The 24,953-nt window shown below is 46.8% G+C and overlaps 1 non-coding gene and 1 pseudogene across 1 annotated transcript; one reads left to right on the top strand and one right to left on the bottom strand.

Annotated features, from left to right (window-relative positions):
- Nucleotides 1–551: 551 nt before the first annotated feature.
- On the top strand, nt 552–970 carry LOC119238308 (60S ribosomal protein L23-like; annotated as a pseudogene).
- A 23,198-nt stretch (nt 971–24,168) lies between these two features.
- On the bottom strand, nt 24,169–24,276 carry LOC119239664 (small nucleolar RNA SNORD23). The gene has a single exon (XR_005123941.1). It is a non-coding gene; the product is annotated as a small nucleolar RNA SNORD23 (small nucleolar RNA).
- Nucleotides 24,277–24,953: the final 677 nt, after the last annotated feature.

The raw sequence follows: 24,953 nt of genomic DNA, 5'->3' as shown, positions 1-24,953 counted from the left end.
CCAAAGCCACAGGGAAGGGAGAGGGGCTGGGACAGGCTGGGGTCAGCTCTGCCTGAGTCCAGCTCTCCATGACCACCCTCACTGCCTCTCAGTTGTCTCCATTTGTGGGCTTGAATCAGAGTTTTATGACCTTCAAATTGTTGGGCACAAACATCGTAACAGTATTTCAGGGACCAGGGCCCTGGAAATCTCACTTCTGCTGGCCCAGGCCCTCCAGGGAGTGATGACTTTCTGCCCCTCCACGTCCTCAGGAGGCTCCGGCCCAGAGGAGTTCCCAGCTCATTCTCTCTCTGGTCGCCTTGCCTGCTACACGCCGGGGCAGGAGCAGCCTTGAAGCTCCAGGTAGGAACAGTGGCCCGTTGTCCGTGTTTAAGAGAGAAGTTGAGGACAGAGTCCAGAGACTGCATCACACAACACTGAAAACAAACACACAAAAATCAGCTGAGAGAGCAACCCTCTCTTCCTTTGGGTGACAATGCACCATCTAATGCGTGTCACTGAGACAGTACATCAATAAGAGAACAATCTTCTGTCCCTTTCCGGCATTCAAGATGTCGAAGCAAGGACGTAGTGGGACCTCTGGTGTGAAATTCTGGATTTCGTTGGGTCTCCCGTGGGAGCTGTGATCAACTCTGCTGACAACACAGACACCAAGAATCTCTACATCATCTCTGTGAAGGGGGTAAAGGGACAACTGAACAGACTCCCTGCTGCCGGGGTGGGCGACATGGTGATGGCCACAGTCAAGAAAGGCAAACGAGAGCTCAGAAGGAAGTTACATCCAGTGGTAATTTCACAACGAAAATCCCATCGGAGAAAAGATGGTGTATTTCTTTATTCTGAAGATAATGCTGGGATAATAGTAAACAATAAAGGCGAGATGAAAGGTTCTGCCATCACTGGACCAGTTGCAGAAGATTGTGCAGACTTATGGCCCAGGATTGCACCCAATGCTGGCAGCATTGCATGATTCTTAGGACTATTAGTAAAAAAGACATCATTAAACTAATTAATTGCCCCCCACACACACACAAGAAAGAAAAGAATCTTGTATTTGCACAGAGTATCGTCTATTTACTAGCTAACCTAAACTGGCAACTAGTTTTAATCCGTTTGTCTACTCGTTGCTCAGCCAGCAAGCCCCCTCTCTGCCTTTCCTTCTGCCTGGAAGTCCCTCCTCTGGGGGTTTATGGCTCAGCCCCCTCCTTCTCGGGTGTCTGCACACGTGTCACCTTGGCAGAGACACCCCCCCCCGACTTCCGTGTGAATGAAGCATGCCCGATACCCACACCAGCCTCTGTCCCCTTCAGCTCCCCTGAACGTCCACCACCTGATATTGATTTGTTTTCTCATTGGCGTCAGGTAACTACAATGTCAGCCTCACCAGCGCAGCGCTGTTGGGGTCTGCTTTGTTCCCACCGTACCCTGGGTGGGCTAGAGTAGCTGGCACATAGCCAGTGCTCAGCAAATATTTGTGAAAATAAATGATCTCTCTAAATTTTAATATATACAATAAAGCTCAACTTTCAGAGCTAGATGTAAACTAAAAAACTTCAGAAAAAATGTGTACATTTGGAGTATTTTGCTTTTGATTGAGGGGGGTCGGGTGGGTGGTGAACATCCCCCAGCCCTCTCCTGCCCGCCTCCGTACTTCATATGTGCCTGTACCGTAGCAAATATTTGTTGAGCGCATGAATAATGCATATTATCAGTTCTGAGCCATATACCAAATGTATTCATTTCCTGAGGCTGCAACAAATTACCACAAATCTGGTTTAAAACACAGAAATGTATTCCCTTACAGTTCTGCAGGCCAAAAGTCTGAAATTGTCTCCCTGGGTTAAAATCAAGGTGTCGGCAGAACATGTGTCCCCTGCTGGCCCGAGGAGAGCATCCAACCCTTTTTCCTTCTAGTTTCTGGGGACTCCTGGCATCCCTTGGCTGGTGGCCCCATCACCCCAGTCTCTGCCTTTGTGGCCAATAGCCCCTTCTGTGGCGTCAAGCTTCCCGTGACCTCTTCTGGTAAGAATGCATGTTACTGCATTTAGGGTTCACCCTGAAAATGTGGGGTAATTTTCTTTTCATCTCAAGATCCTTAACCACTTTTGCAAGATCCCTTTAAGAAAATGTGTGCAATAACAGGCACGTGTTCCAGAGATTATTACCTGATGACACTGAGGGCCATTATGCAATCTACTACAATCTACTACAATCTACTACACCAAATAAAGAGGAACAATGGGATAAATGATACCTCCCAAACACACACACACACACACACACACACACACACGCACACACAGGTATTTGGGATTTTCACTGGGCTTTCAATCTTCGTGTGACTAAATTTCAGTATTCTCAGTATTACAGGTAGGGAAGCCAGAGTGTGGAGACTGACTCCATCCGCATCAGTCCAGCCCTTTCTGCCCCCACTTCTTGCTGCTCCCACAGGCTTTATTTAAGTCACAGGAGGAATTTCATGTTGCCTGGGGACGAAACGTAAATAAAGAGGAGCACTCAGAGTCCTTTAAATGACTCTATAACCAGTGTGTCCACTACTGTCAATAAGACGGTGCAAACCAGTTTGTCTTAATGCACCGATGCCCAATTCCGTCATGAGTTAACAGTATGTAAAGCATTCACCACCTTCCTGGGACCCCAAAGGCATCACCAAAAATAATTTACCTTCAGTAAACTTTGCGGTCGTTTCAGAGGAGAAATAGATTTAAAGCCAGACCTCTGAGGCAGTACCAGGAGCCCAGCAGACTCATCCAGGCTCCAGCAAACCTTTTCAGCAAAGCTTATCCACACTGGCCAGTTAATTAAAACAACAAAGAGAACATCTTTAACCTGAGGGTCAGAGGTCGCTTTTCCTTCTTGGCAGGTAACAGAGGCCTAATATTTGTCTAAGGCCCACTTACTCTTAAATAAGTCTTTTTCGCTGCTTTATCCTGCAGAGTTTTGACAAGTGTCACACAGCCCTCATTTTTTAAGCAATAGAGCAGATAACTTCTTATTTTCGCTGCTGTTGTACACGCAGCAGAGGTTTCCAGAAGGCTTGCTGGCTCTAGGCTCTAGGCAGACTCTGCCCTCAAGGATCTCACAGCTGGAGCAGGAAGAAACGCAAACCTTCTCCCATGCTTGGAATTCCCATCCAAGTCCCAAAGCTGAGGGCAACCACTACAAGTACCTCCTGCTCTAAAGAGAGCGGCTGCTGTGGGACTTATTGCAATGTGGCAGACCCATAGAGCCCTCCCCACAACTGCCAGCCCCACTGGCTTCCTCCAGCCGGTGCAAGATGAGATTAGAAATTTGAAGGGGGCTTCATGGAAGCAATTGGGGTGTTGTACAATAATCTCCCCCAAAGGTGCCTAACACCCAGCACCTGTGACCGTTACCTTACCTGGCAAAGGCATTTGACAGTGGGGTTTCAGGTTAAAGACCGAGCCAGAGAGGAGAATCCTGGGTCACTCAGGGACCCATCTAATCACGGGTCTGCCTCTGTTGTGGTCAGAGGCAGACGTGGTGCCAGCATAGCTGGGTTGACACAGTGTGGCTGGATGAGGGCCCATCCAGAGCAGCAAGGTGGAGGCCCCTAGAAGCTGAAAAAGGCAAGGAAATGGGTCCACCCCTCGAGCCTGCAGAAAGGAGTGCAGCCCAGTGACACCCTGACAGCCCCAATAGAAGAGAATAAATGTGTGCGCCCCAAGCCACTAAATTTCTGCACGTTGTTGCAGCATCAATAAAAATTGAATTGAGGACTCGTGGACAAAAGAACACTTAGGCTCTCTGGGGAACCCCCATCCCAGCCAAGAGAACTTCTCTTAAGGAATCGAGCTTGAGGGTCCAGGACCCCGGAGCCTCTCTTGGTTCTTGTCTTCAGTAAGGAAAGAATTCAACCTTGAGACCATGTTTACAGAAAAGCTAGAGACCTATTGATAAATAAGAGGAAGGACAGGAAAGTTCTCTGAGCAGAGAGGGGTCCTGAGTAGGTAGCCACTGAAGGGCTGAAAAGCAGGTGCTTGTGTGGGTATAGTGGGCAAAGAGTAGGGGTTCTGACGTTGGGTGTCTCTGTGTTGTGTCTCATGCTAATTGGTTGGGTCTCAAGGGGTCTCCTAGGTTACTGAGGCCCAGTGAGTCTCCCATGTTACCTGGCCTGTCTTTCTGGAACTAGCTTTGGTCCATTGCTTCAGCATTGTTATTGTGCTGGTGTTCTGACCATTTCATTTTCAACTGGGCTGGGGGGCACCCTGAATCCCGTTGATTGTTCCCAATTTAGCTTGATAAATGGGTTTGACACACCTGGGCTGGGGGAGGGGGTGGTGTGGTGCTGAGCAATCCCACCGATTGTTTAGATTAATAAATGGGCTTGGAGCTAGGGGCACCTTGTTCCTAACTGACTACCCATTTCCTAACTGCCTCATTCACTGAGACCAGGAGAGGCTTTGACAAGGGGGCTAAGCCCTGTCTCCTTGGCTGGAGGCTTGCTGAGCTGCAGAGACCAGGACTTCTCAGAGCCCCCATTGCCCACGCCCAGGAGGCAGCGCTTGAAATTCAATGGATACCCAGGAGTCTGGGTGACAGGAAGGTGCTTCGCTCCTGGCTGCAGGATAGTGAAGCCAAGAAGTGTCAGGAGCTACCCAAGGGGACAGAGAGAAGAGGAGGGCAATGGAGGAGGCAGGGCCCAAGGGACCCCACGGGAAGACCTTCCCAAGGGCCACTGCCCCATGGGGGCCCTCACTCTCAATGTCCTGTGGGTGCAGCAGGGAAGGCACAGCTAAGAACTACAGGGGTTGCTGGAGGTCAGAGAGCAGGTTGGTCAGCCGCACAGCTGGCGATGTCTCCCAGACAACAAAATGAATGCTTCCGGGGAGGGTCTGAGAGACTCAGGGGGACCTACCATGTCTCCTTGAGTCCCCGCTTCCTTTCCAACATTGCAGGAATCAGAGCAGACAGGGAAGGAGAGGAGGAGGCAGCAAGAAGAAGAGTGAGGCTGGCTGCGTCCCCGTCGCACGGAGTAAGTCCTCCAAGCAGGGGCAGGCCTGAGCTGGGAGGGAGTCCAGGGAATTGGATGCGCAATTGATCTGGACTGGACTTGATTTTTCGCTACCCGCCAATTTAAACTTCCCGTCCATCTTCCATTAAGTCAGTCTGCATAGAACTGCAGGTGGTGGCCCAACAACAGCGCGTTAAAAATGTTTATCTGAGGTCCTCCCTGGTGGCAGAGGCTGCTGGGCGCTGCACTGTGAAACTGTCTGCAGCCTCTGAAGCGCCGGTTCAATCCCAGCCGGCCTGGCAAGAATCCCACATGGCGCAGCAGGCCTCGCCTGTCTCGCCCGCTGGTCCCCTCAGCAGTGTATTTCATCAGTCTGCCTGTTCTGTTCCCCGCTCTGTCTGGTAAATCCTCTCTCCCTCCCGCACATCTGGTCTGTACCCCAGCTCTTGTATAAATAAATAAATCTTTAAAAAAATGTTTATCTGAGTGGTAGAATTTCAGGTGGTTTGGCTTTTTCCTTAATGTTTATATATAATTAAGATTTTTCTAATGCAGGGCCTCCCTAGTAGCACAAGGGGTTAAGACGCAGTCCTATGAAGCTATCCGCAGTCTCTGCAGCAGAGGTCTCGCCCCAGCCAGGGAGCTACCCACATGGTGCAGCAGACCTCTCCTTTCTCCCCGTTGCTCCCCTCAGCAGGGTATTTCAGTCAATACGCCTGTTCTGTTCTCCACGCTGTCTCTGGTGAATCCTCTCACCCTCCACACCTCTGGCCTGTACCCTGGTTCTTGTATGCATAAATAAATAAATCTTTTTTTTTTTTTTTTAAGATTTTTCTAATGAACCCACTTGTCTTTTAAAGGTGGAGGGCGGGCAGGAAAGAGAGCAGGTCTGCAGGCTGATTCTTCCACCTTGGAAGTTCTGGTAGGTAATTTAGCAATGCCAGGGCTGTAGACAAGACATCCATGGAGCTAACGGTGTGACTCCAAGCATGTCTCTAAAGAAAATTCTCTCCAGTCGACCATACAATGACCACAGTTCTAAGTTTACAAAAACCACTGTATTAAATACGTCCTTGCAAAGATTTAAAAGAAAATGGAGGTGGGTAAGTATTATTAAATTCACAAACATAGGAAAAAGTCGTTTTTCCCCACAGGAATTTCAGTAATAAAGTCTATTTTAACTATATGTGCATTGTTATTATTGCAAAATGAAGCATTTTATTCATACTGACAGAAAAAAATCTGAAATCCTGAGCAAATCTAAACAGAACAAGGTGATCAAAATTATTCTGTCTCTAAACCATTTTTTGCTCAAACCTGGCTGCACATTAGAATCATTGGGGAGCTTTGTAAAAATACTGATGCTTGAGTCCTGATCCCCGAGGTTCTGATTTAGCTGATCTGGAGCAGGGCCGGACAGCAGTATTTTTAAAACACATCCCCAGAGATTCTAATGTGCAGTCAGAATTGAGAACCACCAGACCATTGAAATAAATTGCCACACAGCATGTAATTCATAACTGTCTTTAAAAAAATGCAATGCCAACTGAGCATTCCTCAGAGTTATTGCATTCCTATGCTGCCAGCTCAACAGGTTCTCTTTTAATTTTTATTGAAATATAATATCAAGACAGAAATGTCCGTGTGCGATAAACATACAGGTTCATGCTGTCTGACCTTGTCACTAGCACCCAGAGCAAGAAACTGAACATAACCAGCAGCCCAGAAGCACAACTGATCATTCCAGCTGCTTTGAAGGTTTTCCTCTCAAATGTTTGGTGCCACTTCTCACTAGGTAGATGAGCTATAATCAGTAGAGATCCTACAAATGCAAATGATTTTCTTTAATTGTCTATCACATGTTATCTAATTTGAATTATGAAAATTTGAGGAAATAATTATGAACATGGATTCAGCCAGAATTTTTTTTTCTTACCCAGACCTATTGATAATGGAAAGGAGACTGGGGGAGAAATACAGCTAAGTATCTGATCAGGATCCAGTTAAACAAATTAGCTAACATCCAGATGGGATCCTCTGGTCTGGGAGGTAAAAATGTGAATGCAGAAAAACAGAATCAGGAGTCAAACTTCTGTCTCAAAGAATACCAGGATGGAGAAAGGAGAGAAAAATTATCAAATAAATAATAATGTCAAAGCCATAGTTTCCAGGGTCTTGAATCTTGACAATTACAGGGCTCACAGAACATTGAAAAGAAACATGGAAGAGGGGTGTGGAGGATTCAGTAAAATTTCCAAGAAGAAAGAAAAAATTCCAGAGAGAAAAAAAATCCCAGTAAATTAACTCCAAAGGAAGAAGAAGAAACAGAAAGACATCAGACTTCTCAAGTGCACTATATATATATAAAAAAACAAAACACATAAATTTCGGCAGCAAAAAAATTGTTCTCAACTTTGCAATTTAATAGTGTATATTTTTATTTATTTAATTTTTATTGCAATATAATAGACATATAGAACTTTATTAGTTTTGGAAAAAATTACATTGAATATAAAATTCTATGCCCAGGCCAAAAAAAATGATGTAACTGCACAGTGGAAACTATTTTTACTTATTTTTTTAAAGATTTATTTATTTATGCATACAAGAGCTGGGGTACAGGCCAGAGGTGTGGGGGGTGAGAGGATTCACCAGAGAGAGCGGAGAACAGAACAGGTAGACTGACTGAAATACACTGCTCAGGGGAGCAGTGCGCAAGACAGGAGAGGTCTGCTGCGCCATGTGGGTAGCTCCCTGGTTGGACTGGGGATTGAACTCTTGCTGCAGAGGCTGTGGACAGTTTCATAGGTTGCGTCTTAACCCCTTGCGCCACCAGGGAGGCCCTGGAAACTATTTTTAGATGAACAAGGATTCAGTTAATATCGCTCCATGAACCCATTTTGAATGAGTCTCTACCAGATATACTCCAACACTAGTGAAAAGGAATCCAAGAAAGAGGAAGATAGAATACAGTGGTATGCAGAGAAACCAGTAAAACTGGAATGTCCAAATAACTGAAAATATGACTATGAATTGTCAAGGAAAAAAAGTTCCCTGGTTACATCCCAAAAGATTTCAACAGAACTTGAGGGTGGGGAAAGAAGTATGGGTGCAGAAGGAAAGAAGAGATGATAAAGGGTTGAGGTCTAGCCTTTTTTTTTTTTTTTAAGATTTCTTTATTTATGCATACAAGAACTAGGGTATAGGCAGAGGTGTGAGGGGTGAGAGGATTCACCAGAGACAGAGTGGGGAACAGAACAGGCAGACTGACTGAAATACACTGCTGAGGGGAGCAGCGGGCGAGACAGGAAAGTTCTGCTGTGCCATGTGGGTTGCTCCCTGGTGGCCCGGGGTTTGAACTCGTGCTGCAGAGGCTGCAGATAGCTTCATAGTGCTGTGCTTAACCCTTGTACCACCAGGGAGGCCCCTGAGGTCTAACCTTCTTAATAGCTATTAGGTACTGATTAATTCTCAACATTGGTGGAAATAAGACATTCAAATTATGTTGAGTAAAGTATAAATAAGTGCTTGAAGAAAGATTTAAAACATGTATATTTAATGGATAAAAACAAAAGGTTCAGTTTAGCTAGACAAAGCAAAATAAAGAAACATTAAGGAAATTGTAACAAAAAGAAAACACAAGGGCCTCCCTCAGTGGCGCAGTGGTTGAGCGCTGGGTTGCAAAGCTGCCCGCAGCCTCTGCAGCTCTGGTTCGATCCCCAGCTGCTCCCCTGCCACTGGAGGAGGGTCCCACATGGCACGCAGACCTCTCCTGCTGCCCGCTGCTCCCCTCAGCAGTGTACTTCATCAGTCTGCCTATTCTGTTCCCCGCTCTGGCTCTGGTGAATTCTCTCACCCTCCCGTGCTTCTGACTGTACCCAGTGCTTGTATAAAATAAATAAATAAATTTTAAAATATATATATATATATATAAAATCCATCAGAAAAAAGACATTCCAATAGAAAAACAAATAATTCACAGAAGAGGAAGTAATAACAGGTCCAATGAAATGTGGAAGTGATTAACTCAGCCTTAAGAGTAATCAAGAAAATACACATTAAACACAGGTGAAGTACCTTGCTTCTCACAGGAGGGTGGCACTGGTAACATGCAGTGTTGTTGAGGGTGAAAGAGCAAAGGGCAACCCTGTCAGCAGACAAATTAGCCCAACGGCTTCGTATTTAGAGCCACCAACTCTGAGGGGGCCAGAAAAAGAAGTTCAGGGGAAGGACCCATACCAGGAAAAGGGAAGAGAGGGTTGTCCCACCTCCGCCTAGACCACAAAGGAATTCACACCTGTCAGTGTCAGGGGAGGAACCCAGGGCTCCCAAATGCAAAGGAATAACAGGTTTCTCCACTGTCTGGCTCAGAGGTAAAACTTCTACCTCATTGAAGGTTGTAGAACTCAAAGATGGATGAGTGGTCTGGTTTCTGAGGAAAAGAAATTGGCCAGAGCCCCTGCCAGGTGTGTCCCTCAGTTGGCTCTCCTGACCCCCATCTTCACAGTGAAAAAGCAGACACTGGAATCCAGAGTGGTTCTGTAAAGGTAACTCAAGTTTGATTTTAATCACCACCAGCTGTGTCTGTAGTAACTGAAAGAAGAAAACCTAAGGCAGCGAGGCTCAGATTATGGCGTGCACCCTAATTCCCTGGAGGGGTTGTAAAACTAGTGGCTTCTAGGCGCCACTGGGATCAAAACAGAGAACCTGCATTTCTTTTTTTTTAAGGATTTATTTATTTATGCATACAAGAACCTGGGTACAGGCCAGAGGTGTGGGGGCTGAGAGGACTCACCAGAGACAGATTGGGAGCAGAACAGGCAGATCTACTGAAACACACTGCTGAGGGGAGCAGCGGGTGAGTCAGGAGAGGTCTGCTGTGCCATGTGGGTTGCTCCCTGGCTGGCCAGGGATTGAACTCATGCTGCAGAGGCTGTGGACAGTTTCACAGTGCTGTGCTTTAACCCTTTGCACCACCAGGGAGGCCCAAACTTGCATTTCTAACAAGTTTCTGCTGGTGCTGTGGTCCAGGGACCCAGTTGCCAGCTACTGCTCCTCCTCCTGGGAGGAAGTTATCCAACAGCACAGAGCAAGGCAGGGCCACCTGCCCCACCTGGTCCTGATGACCAAGAAAAGGTCGTTTTTTATTCTTCAGAAGACTATCTTTCGAGGAAACCTGTTGCTGATGAAGGAATTCTTCAAGTAATTTTAAAAGTTAAGAGGAAACTGAGGGCAACAGCAGAAGCAGGTCATTCAAGTGGAAATACTGGTTGAAAAGCCTGGAAACAACCTTCTTTTACTCCACTGAGGCATAAAACAAACATTCTCTGACATTGGTATGTATATTTCATAAACCATTTTTTACATATTTTGGGCTGCCTATTGTATTCTACAGAATCTCTGTTTCAATTGACAAAACTGAAAGAAAAAACACTTAAATTTAAACAGAGTTAAGCAAACGCAAAACAAAAAAAAAAAAGGTGAGCTATTGGTTCTTGTAACTTAAAAACTCAGGTTAACCAGCTTTCAACACATCTGGATCCAGGTGTTCAAATGATGGGGGTGGGGATAGTGTGTGTGTGTGTGTGTGTGTGTGTGTGTGTGTGTGTGTCTATGTCTCCCTCTTCTCTCTCTCTCTCCTTCGCTAGATTTCCCTGTAATGGCTTCACTCTGCATGGCTATTTATTTTTCCGTGGCCCCTGAGAGCTGGACACTTGTAACTGCCTTCATAGCCTGGAATCTTCCCTGGAAGAGACTCCGCCTCATCACCAGCAAAAACCCCAGGTTTGTGTCCCACTGGCCTGACTTGAACAGCTGCTCATCATCATTGAACCAATCAGTACCCAGAAAAGGGAAAAGGAAGGACCTCTCAGATTGGCCAGGCCAGCTTGAAGTGGGTGTGGCCGGCTCCAACCACGTCAAAAGTCCTGAGAAAGGACAGTGTGCAGGCGAGGGGTGACCCAGCACAGGAAGTTGTTACTAAAGAAAATCCTGGGGGCCTCCCCGGTGGCGCAGCGATTGAACGCTGGGTTGTGAAGCTGCTTGCAGCCTCTGCAGCGCCGGTTCAATCCCCGGCCACTGGGCGAGGGTCTCACATGGTGTGCAGACCTCTCCTGCCGCCCGCTGCTCCCCTTAGCAGTGTACTTCGTCAGTCTGCCTGCTCTGTTCTCCCCTCTTGCTCTGGTGAATTCTCTCACCCTTCTGCACTTCTGACTGTACCCAGTGCTTGTATAAATAAATAAATAAATAAATAAATAAATAAATAAATAAATAAATAAATAAATCTTAAAAAAAAAAAAGAAAGAAAGTCCTGGGTAGAAATAACAATGGTGACCCCGGAGTGGTTTATCGATGTATAAATATACAATAAAACAAAGTGACTGGCAAAGGCCATTTTAACCATGAAACAAAAACCAAAGAGAAAGTATCAAAATAAAGAATGCTCTTTTATTCAAATATAGGTAGGTTTATGAAAAAACACATTTTCCTGTTTCTGTAAAAATTTCAGGTAGGTCGAGAATGTGTTTATCTTGCACGCTCCTAACTCTTGCCTCCTAGTAGGCACTGTGCCTAGAGGTGGCAAAAATATTTTAATTTCTTTTGCAATTAGAATAAAAATAATTGTGAAAATAGAATAGTGAATCTAAGCTATATTATATTCATCTCTATACCAATGTAGTCATACACTATGAGTTTTCATTTTATGTATTAATGAAGAAAATTGACCCAGGAATGTAAATGTACCTTGAGCTCAGGGAAGTTACAACTGCCCCTACCCCCATCTCTTTCTCTCACAGACCCCTGGTCCCTCAGTTTCTGAAAGCAAGTGTCATGTTCGGTCATCTCTAGAAAGTCTAACCTGCACCTGAATTGCCACATCAATGTGTTTCTTCCCAAGCAAAGAAAATCTGAAGCTGGTTACAATCACCTCCTCTGTAAAAGTCTTCATAGGGGGCATTGGGACAGCTACTGGGAGGTGAGGCAGGTGACAGAGGCTTGGTGTGTGCAAGGAGGGAACTACCTGTCTCAGGTCTACACCTTTGTTCGCTGCTTCCACCATAAGTCTAATAGCCCTGTCCACTTACTGACATTTATCTCCGTGTCAAATGCGGTGTCCATGCTCTTGAATCAGATCACCCCAACATAGCTAGGGAAGCATGGGGTGAGCTAGCCTCCCAGTCACCTAGCAGAGAAGGGAGACTCCAGCACACACCTGAACCCGGGCCTACTTACGTCAAAGCTACAACCTTTCCTGCTTCATTGAATGGATTCCAGCTTTTCTGAAGTCTTGGTCACCATGTTCTCCCCAAAATGGAAGAGGAAACAAAGGCAGGTGAGGTGCAGTGGGGGACGCCTTAAGGCCCAGTGTCCTCTGTGCTTACCAGATCGGTGCATTTCAGGAGGAAAGACAAATGTCTTCATGACGCAATTACCCATAAAATGGAACATTCCTGTGTTCGCAGCCTTATTATTTCCACCTATCCTTTTTATCCTTTCACCTGTGATTTCATTTTTCCGTGTAGCGAGTCTACAGCAGGCTCCCATTAGCACCCAGAGCTGCCTACCCCTCAGTTGAGCTTGACTCATGCTCGGTTTGTGCCCCAGTTTATCCACGTGGCTCCGGGAGGCGCGTCTTCTGCAGGCCCGGGGACAAGGGCTCGGGGACCCTGGATCGGCTCCTCCCAGCACTGCCCCCACCACCACTTCCCTGCGCACCGGGCTCAGGCTGCTACAATTAAACAAACAGGGTTATTTGTGACATCCTGGTTTACACATCAACAAGTTATTTTCTCTGATTTTGCTATGGATGGATTTGCTCTGCTTACATTAAACAAAAACAGCTCACCCAAAAGTGCAGAATCAGCAAGGCGGGGGAACGCGGCCCGGCAGCTGCCTCTTTCCCCAGGAGGCGAGACCCAGCCTTCCCTTTCCCAGGCTCCCCGCCTCGCAGCCGCCCAGCCAGGCGTCTCCCGAGCAAACAGTCGTGAGGAGAGGGCTCCAGAAACACGACAGGGTCAGACGGGAGTTTATTTTGGAAGATTTCAGACTAAACAGCACGGGAGAACAGTGAATGCATAAAAACGGGATCCCCTAAGCAAATGGGTGCTAGGAAGACCCTTTGATCTTGGTTTCTGCCTAATTAATTGTCTTGTAAGTGCTGCTGTGAGTCCAAGACAGGAGCAGGAACAGGGCTGAGGGGAGCTCGGGTCCTCCACCTCTTTCTCCATCAAATGTGTCCTACCCGCCTGCCTGCCTCCTTCCATCCACCCCGAACAGCGGCCGGAGGGGCTTCCAAAGGCAAGAGTTCATGCCACTCAGCTACTGATGGGAGCCTTTTGGTCCTCAACAGAAGTCTGCGCCCTTCCAGAAGCAGCCCATCTCTGCAGCTGGTCTCCCCTCTCCATTCACAAGGCTCCAGGAATAGGAATGTTCAAAGTTTGCAAGCGCACCAACCGTCTACACAGCTGGGTCCTTATACCCTGAACACACTATCCAGCTCCCTTTGTGGACCACCCTCATTTTGCTGGTTTCTCTCACCCATGGCTGAGTTGTGATCTGGCGCGTCTGTCTGTCCACGCACCCTACAGACCGTCAGATCCCCGGAGGCTGGGTCCCCAGGCCCCTGCTCTCTGTTAGTGGGAGGTGCACTCCCACACTCTCCTGCACATGGGAGGTGCTCCACAGGTGTTGGCCAAATGAATGAGCAGCTCTTTGGTGTCCAGCATCTCAGGGTACCTGGCCCTCGCAAAGATCTGGCTCAACAGCAGAGACCATGTGGTCACTCTAAGCAGGGAACAACCCAAAGTCCACCCACAGGGAACAGATACACATGATGCCATTACATGATAACCATAAAGGCGATGAACTATGATGACTACACCCAAAACATGTATGCATTTCCCAAGCAAAATGCTGAAGGAAGAGACTAAAGGCACAAAGGAGGATGAACTACGGGATTCCATTTAGATAAAGCAGGAAATGGATAGACAAACCTATGCTTCTGCATAGGGGAGGCTGCTCCACCTGGGAGTGGGTGGCGGGAGCTGGGTCTCTGGGGTGCTGGTGCCCTCTGCTTCCCCGTCTGGCTGCAGGGACAGGCGTATTCAGCTTGTGAGGATTCAAGGGCAGGGTCCAGTGAATGTGTTTCTCTCTCATATATGTATGTAGTCAATGACTATATAGACGTGTGTGTATTGTAAGTATACCATATACTTACATATAGACTATACTTACAGACACTAGACTTATACTATATAACACACCTATGCATATTCTGTGCTTTTAAGCATGTTACGTGATGTACAAGCAAATTTGCACTTGTATAAACTTATAATATGCATAAAAGTATAAAACTATATACTATTTACATCTAAACATAAAAATAATTGCATAAAAAATAAACAAGCACACAACTAGAGGCTGGTGTGGTCTGGGTCACTGAGCTAGTGAACGGTCCTTAAATTGATCTACAGTCAGAGGCAGCAGGGACACTAAGCCAACAGTGGGGCTGACTAAGCCAACCAATGGGGCTGAGATGGTTCCAGAACCACTCACAAATCTTGGGGGTGGTTTTGGACTTGCGTGGAACACACACTGAAAGCCTTAGGCAAATCGCATTCAGACCTTAAGGGCTACACTATCATGGCTGACATCAAGGTCATATATGTACAATTAGGTAGCTATCAAAGGTCTTAACTCTTCTACTTAAATATGAATCCCTTGAAGGCAGAAACTGCATATTTATCTTGGTGTCTCCCAAGACCCAGGGACAGAGTCTGGAAAGGATGCAAGTCTTGAACTCCTTAAGAAGAGCAGACTGGCTGCACTTTATACCCTAAAGATGCACTTTATCATCAGAATAGCTGCAAGCCTCATGGCGTGTCCCAGTGTCACCCCTGGAAACAGCAGCCACAGCTGCTCCCTGGGACTTCACAGCCTCCCGTGTCTCCATACCTGGAACCATAGCGGGTCTTCATGACAAACCAGCAGGCGTGTCCCTGGTGATGCCTGTTTTACCACCAAGGAAGCAGTTTTAGGGAGGGGATGGAACTTCTTGTAGGCACCCCTTTAGTAAAGGTCTGAACATGATGCTCAATGAATGGTATTTGAATTCATTTCTCTGATACTAGAATGACCAGCCTTTTTGTGGGCTCCCTCACCCAGGACTTCCTCTTTCTTTTTTTTTTAAAGATTTATTTATTTATGCATATAAGAAATGGGGTACAGGCTAGAGGTGTGGGGCGGGGGCGGTGAGAGGACTCATCAGAGACAAAGTAGGGAACAGAACAGGCAGATCTACTGAAACACACTGCTGAAGGGAGCAGCGGACGAGACAGGAGAGGTCTGCTGTGCCATGTGGGCAGCTCCCTGGAGAGCCGGTGTTCGAATTTATGCTGCAGAGGCTGCAGATTATCTTCACAGTGCTGTGCTTAACCCCTTGTGCCACCAGGGAGGCCCAGGACTTCCTCTTTCTGTTGTTAATGACACTTTTCCATGTTGCTTCCCATCACTGGCACACCACATGGTTGCCCCTCCTTGTCATAGCAGCCAAAGGGGTTGACACCCCTCTGCGGTCCACCCTCCCTGCTGTTGGGAGCTCTACCAGCTCTCACAGTTCTGGAGGCTAGAGTCCAAGTCCGAGGCTTCTGCTACTTCCTCTTGGGGGTTGTGAGGGAGAATGAGCTCCAGGTCTCTCCCCAGTTTCTGGGGGCGAGATCACGGGCCACCTTTGCGTGCCTTGGCTGGTGGAAGCCTCGGCCCTCTCTGCCTGCTCTGGTACAACCTCTTCTTAACCAGTTACAACTGCGGCGGCCCTACTCCCAAGTAATGTCATATTCTGAGGTGCTGGGGTCAGAATGTCAACATGTGAATTTTGAGGGAACACAATTCAACCCAGGGCAGTTTCTTTGTCACTAAAATTAGTGATTGCCCCCGAGGTTTCTGCAGGAGAGTGTGTGTGTAGGGCCATAGCACCAAGTAGGTGCCAGTTCAGGGCAGGAGCGCAACAAACACCGGTTCCTTCCCTCAGCAGAGCTGCCCAAAGCCCACTCCCCATTCCTTTACCCTCTTGCACCTCCCTCTTGCCCAGAAAAACTGGCAGTGATTAAGCTGAAACTTGAGTCGAATCTGTTCCCTAAACGCAGGTTTGCTGTTGGAATCCGTTTGGGGGCATTGCTTGCATATGTGCTCGGGGCACCGTGACGCTGTGTGACCCGCACATCCTGGTCTCTGTGAAGAGAAGACGGGACATGTGCGGGGGGCACTGCTCTCCAGACCCAACCAGAGCCGTCTCGGGGACTGTGAGGAAAGCCCCTTCCTGGCTCCCCCACGCCACTCTCGTCGGCATGATTCACAGGCTGTATAATTCAAGTCATTAATTTTTTCCATTCAGTGCACTGCCAATTTCTTCTCATTTTGTTCCTGGAAATCTCTTGTGTGCGTCTTCTAAATTTAAAATAAATACACCGTACATAATTGGATGCTAACCAGACAACACTGAGCCATCATACGTTTACACTGATTCTGCAGATGGATTTTCGCCTCCAAACACGAGTAGAAAAGGTCTGAGTGTTCCGGATGAAATGTTAAATGGAACAGGTTGTCCTCACATGCTACAGTAGCAGGATCGGCCTTTAGAATATGTCCCTTGCGACCTTACTTGAACAATGAAAGCTTCATGCACCAAAAATGGACATCCAAGCTGTTGCAGTCGCTGTCACTGTGCACTCACAGAGTTGAGTGGTGAGAGCTTGAGAAGAGGCCACAAGAGGTGGGGGTTCTGGCTGCAAGCCCACCACCGAGATGGTGTAGGGAGGCAGGTGAGCACTTACACTGTGGACTTCAGTTATGCAATGGGGAGATTGGCCCAGATATTTTTTCCCCCCGGAAGCATGGGAAGCATCTTTAAGATGATTTTCAAAACATGAAATAGCAGAAACACCCTCCAAGGAATCTATTTGTTTGCTGACATTTCCTGGCCCTCTTGCTAGAAGGTGCAACCTCGTGGCTGGTCCTGGCGATGAGATGAGAGCAGGAGTGACATCTGTCCTTCCACTCTGAGATGGTGGAATCTGCAGGACACTCCAGACTCACTTCCCCACACAGGGTGACAGAGGGGTGGCTCCCAGAGGTAGCACCTGCCACAGCCCAAAGCCCTGGCCTTCTGGTGGAGAGAACTCCCGCCAACCTGTTCAGAACATGCAGTTCCAGTGAGAAGTAAACTTTTAATGTACTGAGACCCTGAGTTCTTTTTTGAAAATAGAGCATATTCCAGCCTGACTGATAGAAACCTCATTGTCAAAAAGGCATTCCCTTTGATTCTACTTAATTAATTCTACTTAATTCTGCTTTTATTAAGGAGAAAGTCTCTGTGGCCGATGGCAGCTCTTTAACACTTACTCTTATCATTGCTTTTGTCAATGAAATTCAAGTAGACTTTGAGCTGAGAGTACCTTCCGCAGGAAGTAATACCCAGTCTGTAACAAGATATCATAGAAAGGCGGCTTTTAAACAATAGAGATGAATTCTTGGGTCTTGAGGCTGCAAGTCTGAGATGGAGGTGGGGCAGGGTGGGTTTCTCCTGAGGCTGGTCTCCTCCTAGTCTCTGCTCTCTGTTCTCAAGATTGTCTTCTGCACATGCTCACCTGGTGTCTCTCCATGTCCGCACCTCCTCTTCTTATGAACACACCAGTCAGATTGGACTAGGGTCCACCTGACAAACCCAAATTGAATTTAATTACCTCTAAACTCTTATGTCCAAATACAGTCAAGTTCTGAGGTCCTGGGGTTAAGGCTTCAACACATGGAGACAATTTGTTACAGGGCAACCCCTATATAAAAGGGGTTGCCTGACTGTGGGTCCTCACCTGTGCACTTAAAGGGGACATACAAAGGTTAACAAAAGGTTTTTCACAAGGGAAGGGGAAATGAGGAAATGTACAATTCAGGGAGAAAAGAGGGAGATAAATTCTTAAATGTGTCCTACCCATTCCGCCGACCTGGAATCCCAAATGACCCGCCGAGAAAATGACCCGCCGAGACCAAATGCTGCCTGGCCAAGAGCACGAGCCAAGAGCGTGAGACCCCACTAACATGGCTGTTTATAAACACCAAGCCCAAGAAAATGGCTGCTTAACTCCGCCCTTAGGTCCTCACAACCTCCCTTTGGGGATCATGGGATTTGTAGTTCCCAGTGTCTTGATGGAGTGGGGGTAGCATCCACAAAACCTGTACAGAGTTTGCACAGGACAGCCTTTCCCCCTAACAAATTCACTCACCTAGGTTTTAAAGACATTATTTATCTTTCACTGAGTTTTAGAGGGGCATGGATTGCTTTCTCCTAGTAGCAAACCTTGCCAGTTTTCAATTTGTGATTATGATGCGAATTTTTCTTAGATTATAAATGCATTCAAGTTGTAGAAGGGTTGATCTGAAGAAACATGCAAGAGTGAATAGCATGCCCAAAATTATGATGGGAGACAAAAATGACTGAATTTTGGGCAACATTACCTGGCAATTTCTGAAGCCTGTCCCAATTCTTACCTTTTTTTTCCTATACAATTTTAATTTTATTCATTTATGCATCCTTTTTATCATATGCCTATTAATTGGCTCACTGGTGTTGGACATTGGGTGATTATAGAGTCAAATGAATAGTGCAATGTGAGCAGAAAATGAGAAACTTCATTTCTGCTCATCCTGAGTTTGTACTTTCTAAATTTTGAATGTGTACTAACCCTGTTATAGGCGCTACCAGAAAGACACAGTCACTTTAAGAAGAGGGGAGAGGCTAACAAGTAACAGAAAAACCACACACAAAATTTGTGACTTCACTCAGGGTTCTACTTCCCCCAGAGATGATTGTAGAAATGTTTGGCTTCTTCCCCTTGATTAGGAACCTTACATTTTCCTAGAATCCAGTTGTCTGATGTAAAATACAGATTGGAAAAATTGTCTCATAATTGTGAAGATACGTTTCTTAATCAAATATAACCACAGGGGGAGGAACCTTTCCTTGAGTAAAGGGCTTCTGAGGACAGAGAGCTTATTTGGGGGTGGAGAGGGTCACTCATTAGGTGTTTTTGGTTGTTGGCCTTGGATTTGGTCATTCAATGAAGTACAAATATCTATTGAGCTCCTGCTGAATGCAGGGACTGTGGGGAATCAGCCTGGGAAAGTGCCCTCTCTCAGGGCTGACATTCGGAGGAGAGATTGACAAACAAGCAACCACATGAGAGGATATCAGGAGAAATCAAGGCTCGGAGGGAGTTGAAATAACTGGAGTCATGGCAGGGGCCACCTACCATTGGGAAGTTGGAAAGTTTCTTCAAGGGGCCATGCGAGTGGGATCTGAGCAACCAGAAGAAGCCATACCTAGTGGAGAGCTGGGGAAGACCCCCCACCACCACCACCAAGGTAGGGACGAGCTGTGCTTAGGGAAAACAAACTTGTCCTGGCAGCCCAGTGGGCAGTGACAGTAGGAGCAATCTATTACCCCAGCAAAGCACACACAACTCCCTGTGCTTCCCCAAAATATTTTCAGATGTTCTCTTTCCTCTCATATGACCCTCCAAGCCCTTGGCTTGCCTTTTTCCCCCCATCATCAAGATGTGTTTCAGCAATGTCCCCCTCTGGCTAAGATGTGCAAACCTCCCCTCTCCAGGGAGTTGTTGGCTACCAGAAATGATTTTGGAAAATAGTTCATTTGTCTCATTTCTAATCAGTGGAGCAATTACTTCTTTTCTCCCTTCTGATGAACATTCTTTAAAAAACTCTGTGTATGGTTTGGTTGTTGGCAGGGAGGGTGGTGCCAATGGAGCTGTGTGCAGACGCCAGTCAATGGCTCTCGAATTTGGTTAGAGCAGCCGCGAGCTGAGAACAGTGGTCAGGGGCTGCTCTTTGGCTTCTTCGGCCTCACCTTGTCACCTGCTTCTCTCCTTTCCCAGGGGCGCCATCCCAGGCCAGGTCTTTTTATTTCACGACTGGGTGATTGCAACAGTTGGTCCCTCTGCCTCTGAGCTATTTTCTTTCTCATTTCTTGTGTGTGCTACTCTCAGATTCATCTTCCTAAAACCCCTCCTCAGTCATATCATTCCTCTACACTGGTCCCCATGGCCTCCCAACTCAGGGTCCCCGGTCTGGCATCCACCCTCACAAATGTGGCCTTTTAGATTTATGTGAGTAAATATGGCATTTCTTTCGAGGCAATGTGTTTCAGGTTCTAGCAGAGCACCTCCGATTTGCGTAAAACATTGCTCATGCTGGAAATGTCAGCATCACCCAGAAGAATTCTTGGAAGTAGAGAAGCAAACAAAATTAATGGTGTATAAAGGCAAGCAGTGCCACCAAACTCACCCATCAGTTGTGACAAGCAGGACCCACACAATCAAAGTCCTACTAGGTGGCTTAAAAAGAAAATCAGGCCTAAAGTTCCATTCACAAGGAGCAAACATTTCACCCAATTCAAAGACTGGTTGTGTGCATGGGTGAATCAGGAAATCACTGAGTCCATCTATTTTTTTTTAAGATTTATTTATTTATACAAGAACTGGGGTACAGGTCAGAGGTGTGGGAGGGTGAGAGAATTCACCAGTGAGAGCGGGGAGCAGAACAGGCAGAAGGACCGAAGACACTGCTGAAGGGAGCAGGAGGTGAGACAGGAGAGGTCTGCCATGCCATGTAGTTTCTCCCTAACCGGCTGGGAATCGAACCTGCACTACAGAGGCTGCGGATAGCTTCCCAGCACAGCACTCAACCTGCTGTGCCACCAGGGAGGCCCTGAGTCCATTTTTTAAATCTATGCTCTATTAGTCAGTGTAACTCAGCTGCTATAACAAATAGGTCTCCTGATTTCAGCAACTTGACATTGTAGTTTATTTCTTGCTTATACAACAATGAGCTGGTGGTCCATGGCAGGCTGATGGACAGCTTTCTTCCATGGGATAATCCAGGGCCTGCTGATATCACTTTCTTCTGCTGGGGTAAGAGGGAACAGCAGAAGATGTGTGGAGAAGGCACATTCCCTTCTTAACAATCCTGGCCCAGAAACTAAGCCTCAATCCCGTTGGCAAGGTCAATGGCCCCAATGGATAGAGAGTGTGTTATTAATTGCTCTAGTGATTTACCCCACAAGTTACAAAAGAATCTTATAATCTAAGCTATCTGAGACACATGTACTGGCTTTACATATAGCTCCTTTCAAAAATAAATGAGTTATGACTCTCTAATAAGTATAGCAATCATCACAAAGCAGTGACTACCGGCCTTCAAATATTGCCATTCCCAAACCATTCTAGAAAACACACACGTTCACACACACACACACACATACACACTTCATCACCACTCAAGTTTGTTCTGGTGCTTAACAAGTCTCTGCGGTGAGAAGTCCTTTCATCTCCAGCAGTTTCAGTCTCCTTCTGCAGACATGAAGACAACAGGGCATCCCTGCCATGAACTGGTGCTTCCAATCACCTTTATGTGCCTTGTGAGTGACAGACAGGAGCTGATTTGGTCTCTAGATCAACAATAACCAAGTACTTAAAAGTCACTCTCCGCAAGCTTTTGGTGTATTCAAATACAACTGAGGCCTTAAATCCTGACTTATTAAATAAGGAGATGGTTTACTGTGATCTTATGTTGACGCTACTGAGTGTCAGGGTGAAATGTGAGGCAGAAAATCAAAGAGAAAGGACATTTTAAATGCTCTTGCTCTTGCCTGTTGGAGGGGAGGGAATGTACTTGATCAAACATTTATGTCGGTACATTTCCACTTCTATCAGAGGTAATAAATACGAGTGGATTTTTCTTTCCTAAATGTCCCTATATTACCTTTGCCATATTCTTTCTATCTTTAATTTAAAAGGGGCTAAATGGAAATTAATAACATCTGAGACCAATGATGGCCATTAAAAGAAATTACAGATTTCAGGTAGCCAAAAATCAGGCTGGGTGACCCAGCCCCTTTCTACAGAAGTGCAGGGGACACTGAGAGGAAGAGGTGCTCACCTTTGCTTGGCATATAAGCCCCTGCTGCATAAATGTCAGCCCAAACCACTTTCCTTTCCTCCCAAGGAAGAACTGAGATCAGGGTAACATTCTGCCTCTAGACACTGACCACAAAACGATGTTGTGGAGCTGGTAAGACAATCACCTGACTTCCGGACACTCTGTGGCTGTTTGGTTAGAATTTGGCACCTTGGCCTGCGTCCCTCACCTTTACCAGGACTCATATGCAGTGGAACTTTGCCCGTGCCTGCCGTTGTCCCTGGGGCATGCTGCCCATTAATTTGAAGAGACAGAAGCTTTGGGAAAAGCCCTCTTCTCCCAGGCCTTGACTTCTGTCTCACTTCAGCCATAAACTGAGAAAAGGCAACACCTATAAAATCAAAGAAGGACACAGTCAGTCTCAGAGAAGCAGAGGCTGGGCAGTGCCTGGAAGCTGTGTCTTATAAGTGTGCCCTCTGTCCCTGCTGGGGTGACATATATACCCAAGAAAGGCCCTATACTGTGGGAAGGGACTGAGGATTTAGATGGATAACTAGCGACCCCTGCTTCATATGAAGGATGTTTCTATAAGGCACCACCCTCAAAATTAGCAGCTTAAAACAACAATCATTTTTTTCTCTCTCAAAATTCTGTGGGTCGACCAGATGTCTCTCCAGCTGGCTATGTCTTTGTTCCCTGGTGTGTTTGCAGCCAGCAGGCAGCTAGGTCCAGCGTCATCTGGATGACCAGCACTGGACCTCTCTCCCTCTCCGTGGAGTCTCAGGGCCTTTCCATCCCACCAGGCCTCTCCAGCAAGATAACTGGCCTCTGTACCTGGCAGGTCAGGACTCACAACGAGCACAGAAAGGAAGCTGCTGGGCCAATTGGGGCTCAGGTACAGAGTCACCGGTGCTGGGATTTCCCTGGGCTACAGCAGCCCCAGGGGCAATCGGCAGAGAGAAATAAGCTCCACTTCCTGATGTGTGGAGATGTGGGGAGATGTGTGAAAAGGGAGGCTGGTGAGGAATTTGGAATAACAAGTTTTTTAATTCTCTCCTGCAGTAGATTTTACCTGTTCCTGGTCCTTCTTGGCTGGACAAAGTTCTCTTGAGTTGCATTCTTATTCCTGGCCTGATATCCTTTAGTGTGTTAACAGCAGTGAGCATTTGGCCTTGTTAACTCTCTTCATAAAACTCCTTGCCTTTAGTTCATTAGCTGACACTGTTTTTACTTGGAAGATGGCAAAATATGTGCATGAGTGAGTGTGTGCATGTGGTGTGTGCTCTGTGTGTGTGTGTAATCACTAAGAAACATAACAAATAATAAATCAGGAAAGAAAAGGAGTTAGGTGACAGCCCTATTTGATGCTGAAAATTCTTTTTTTTTAAAAAGATTTATTTATTTATGCATACAAGAACTGGGGTACAGGCCAGAGGTGTTTGGGGGGGGGTGGAGTGGTGAGAGGATTCACCAGAGACAAAGTGGGGAACAGAACAAGCAGATCAACGGAAATACACTGCTGAGGGGAGCAGCGGGCATGTCAGGAGAGGTCTGCTGCGCCATGTGAGTTGCTCCCCGGCCGGGGATCAAACTCATGCTGCAGAGGCTGCGGATAGCCTCATAGGTTGGATCTTAACCCCTTGTGCCACCAGGGAGGCCCTGATGCTGAAAATTCTTGACTTCAAGCTATTTTCAGAGGTAATCTTGGCGAGGTCCATAAGAAAAAAAAAAAAACTTGAGAGATACTGGGGTGTTTTAGTCAATAATTAATGTGGCCTACTGGTTTCAGAGACTGTTTTGAGGGGAGAACATATTGCAAGAAGAAATTCCCATCTCGCCACCCTTTTCATCAAGCCTATTAAGCTAATGATTTTATTTTAACAATGGCTTTCCCCACAGCCAGCCTGTCTTGGGTATAGACTGCCAGACATGGTTACTAAACACCCAGAGACTCAAGCAATTATAGAAGATGCTATTTTTAAGTTCTCTTGTATAGTCTCCTGGGCAATAAGGCGCCTAACATCAGCCCCAGAGGTTCTGGAACCTTCTGTGAGCCTTGGCTCCCTTCAGGTACATTTGGACACTTCTTCCCAGGGCTTATCCAAGAGCTGGATACCAAGGGGGACCTGGCACTCCAGGGGAAAGGGCCACTGCCACTTTTTTTTTTCCCATTTTCTTTTTCTCTCTGCCCTCAGGCCCCATGAGACAGCCCACTGGCTTGGCCTGGGGGCAGCCTCGAGGTTGTACACAGCTCTGGTGGCTTGGGGAGCAAGGATGGGTGCCATCACCGGCCACAAAGGGCCACTTCTAATCCCAGGTAAGGCTCTTGGGGATGTGTTGCAAAGCGGCCAGCGTCCCCAGTGCTAACGAGAGTCGTGACTTCTCTTTCTCCTATACCTGGTGGGCTGTGGACCAACGTGTTCTTTTCTTGCCTGGCCCTGTCTGTGACCGAAAATACATGTGTGTGTGAGGCTTCTGGGTTTAAAGTGGCACCTGAGCCAGGTGGCAGCCAATGTCCTTAGGTCAAAGTTCAAAGTAAAGGAGGCTGCTCATGGGTGGCTTCAAGTCCCTTTGGAGGTCTTTTCTCCTCTGGACCATGTCGCTTGTTGCCTTCAAACTACATCCCACCCTAGCCCTCATTTTAGTGTCAGGGTGCAAGTCCCTCAGATGCTTTCTGGTGCGTTTTACCCCAGTCTCCACCGCTCCCTCCCTGCTCTCCACTCACGTGTCTCTGCTTCTCTGTCCCAGAGATCCCCTCAGTTCCCTAGACCTACATATGAGCTTTCTGTAGCAGGCCAAGTTCTCCTCACCTAACCAGGAAGAAAATATATTGACACACTTCTGGAACTTATTTCTTACAAAATTTGAAATCTCCATACCCCTTTGTTCCCACCCATGAATCGGATGTCTAGCAGAGCAGCTACTAGTCAAGGGTGTGCTTCTACAAATTGAAGACGGGGCTTAAAGCAGA

Source organism: Talpa occidentalis, unplaced genomic scaffold, assembly GCF_014898055.3.
Source record: "Talpa occidentalis isolate TD23 unplaced genomic scaffold, MPIMG_talOcc4v2.1 talOcc4.11, whole genome shotgun sequence".
Classification (NCBI taxonomy): domain Eukaryota; kingdom Metazoa; phylum Chordata; class Mammalia; order Eulipotyphla; family Talpidae; genus Talpa; species Talpa occidentalis.
Note: the sequence above shows the minus strand (reverse complement) of the source record. Positions and strands in the feature narration are given on the sequence as shown.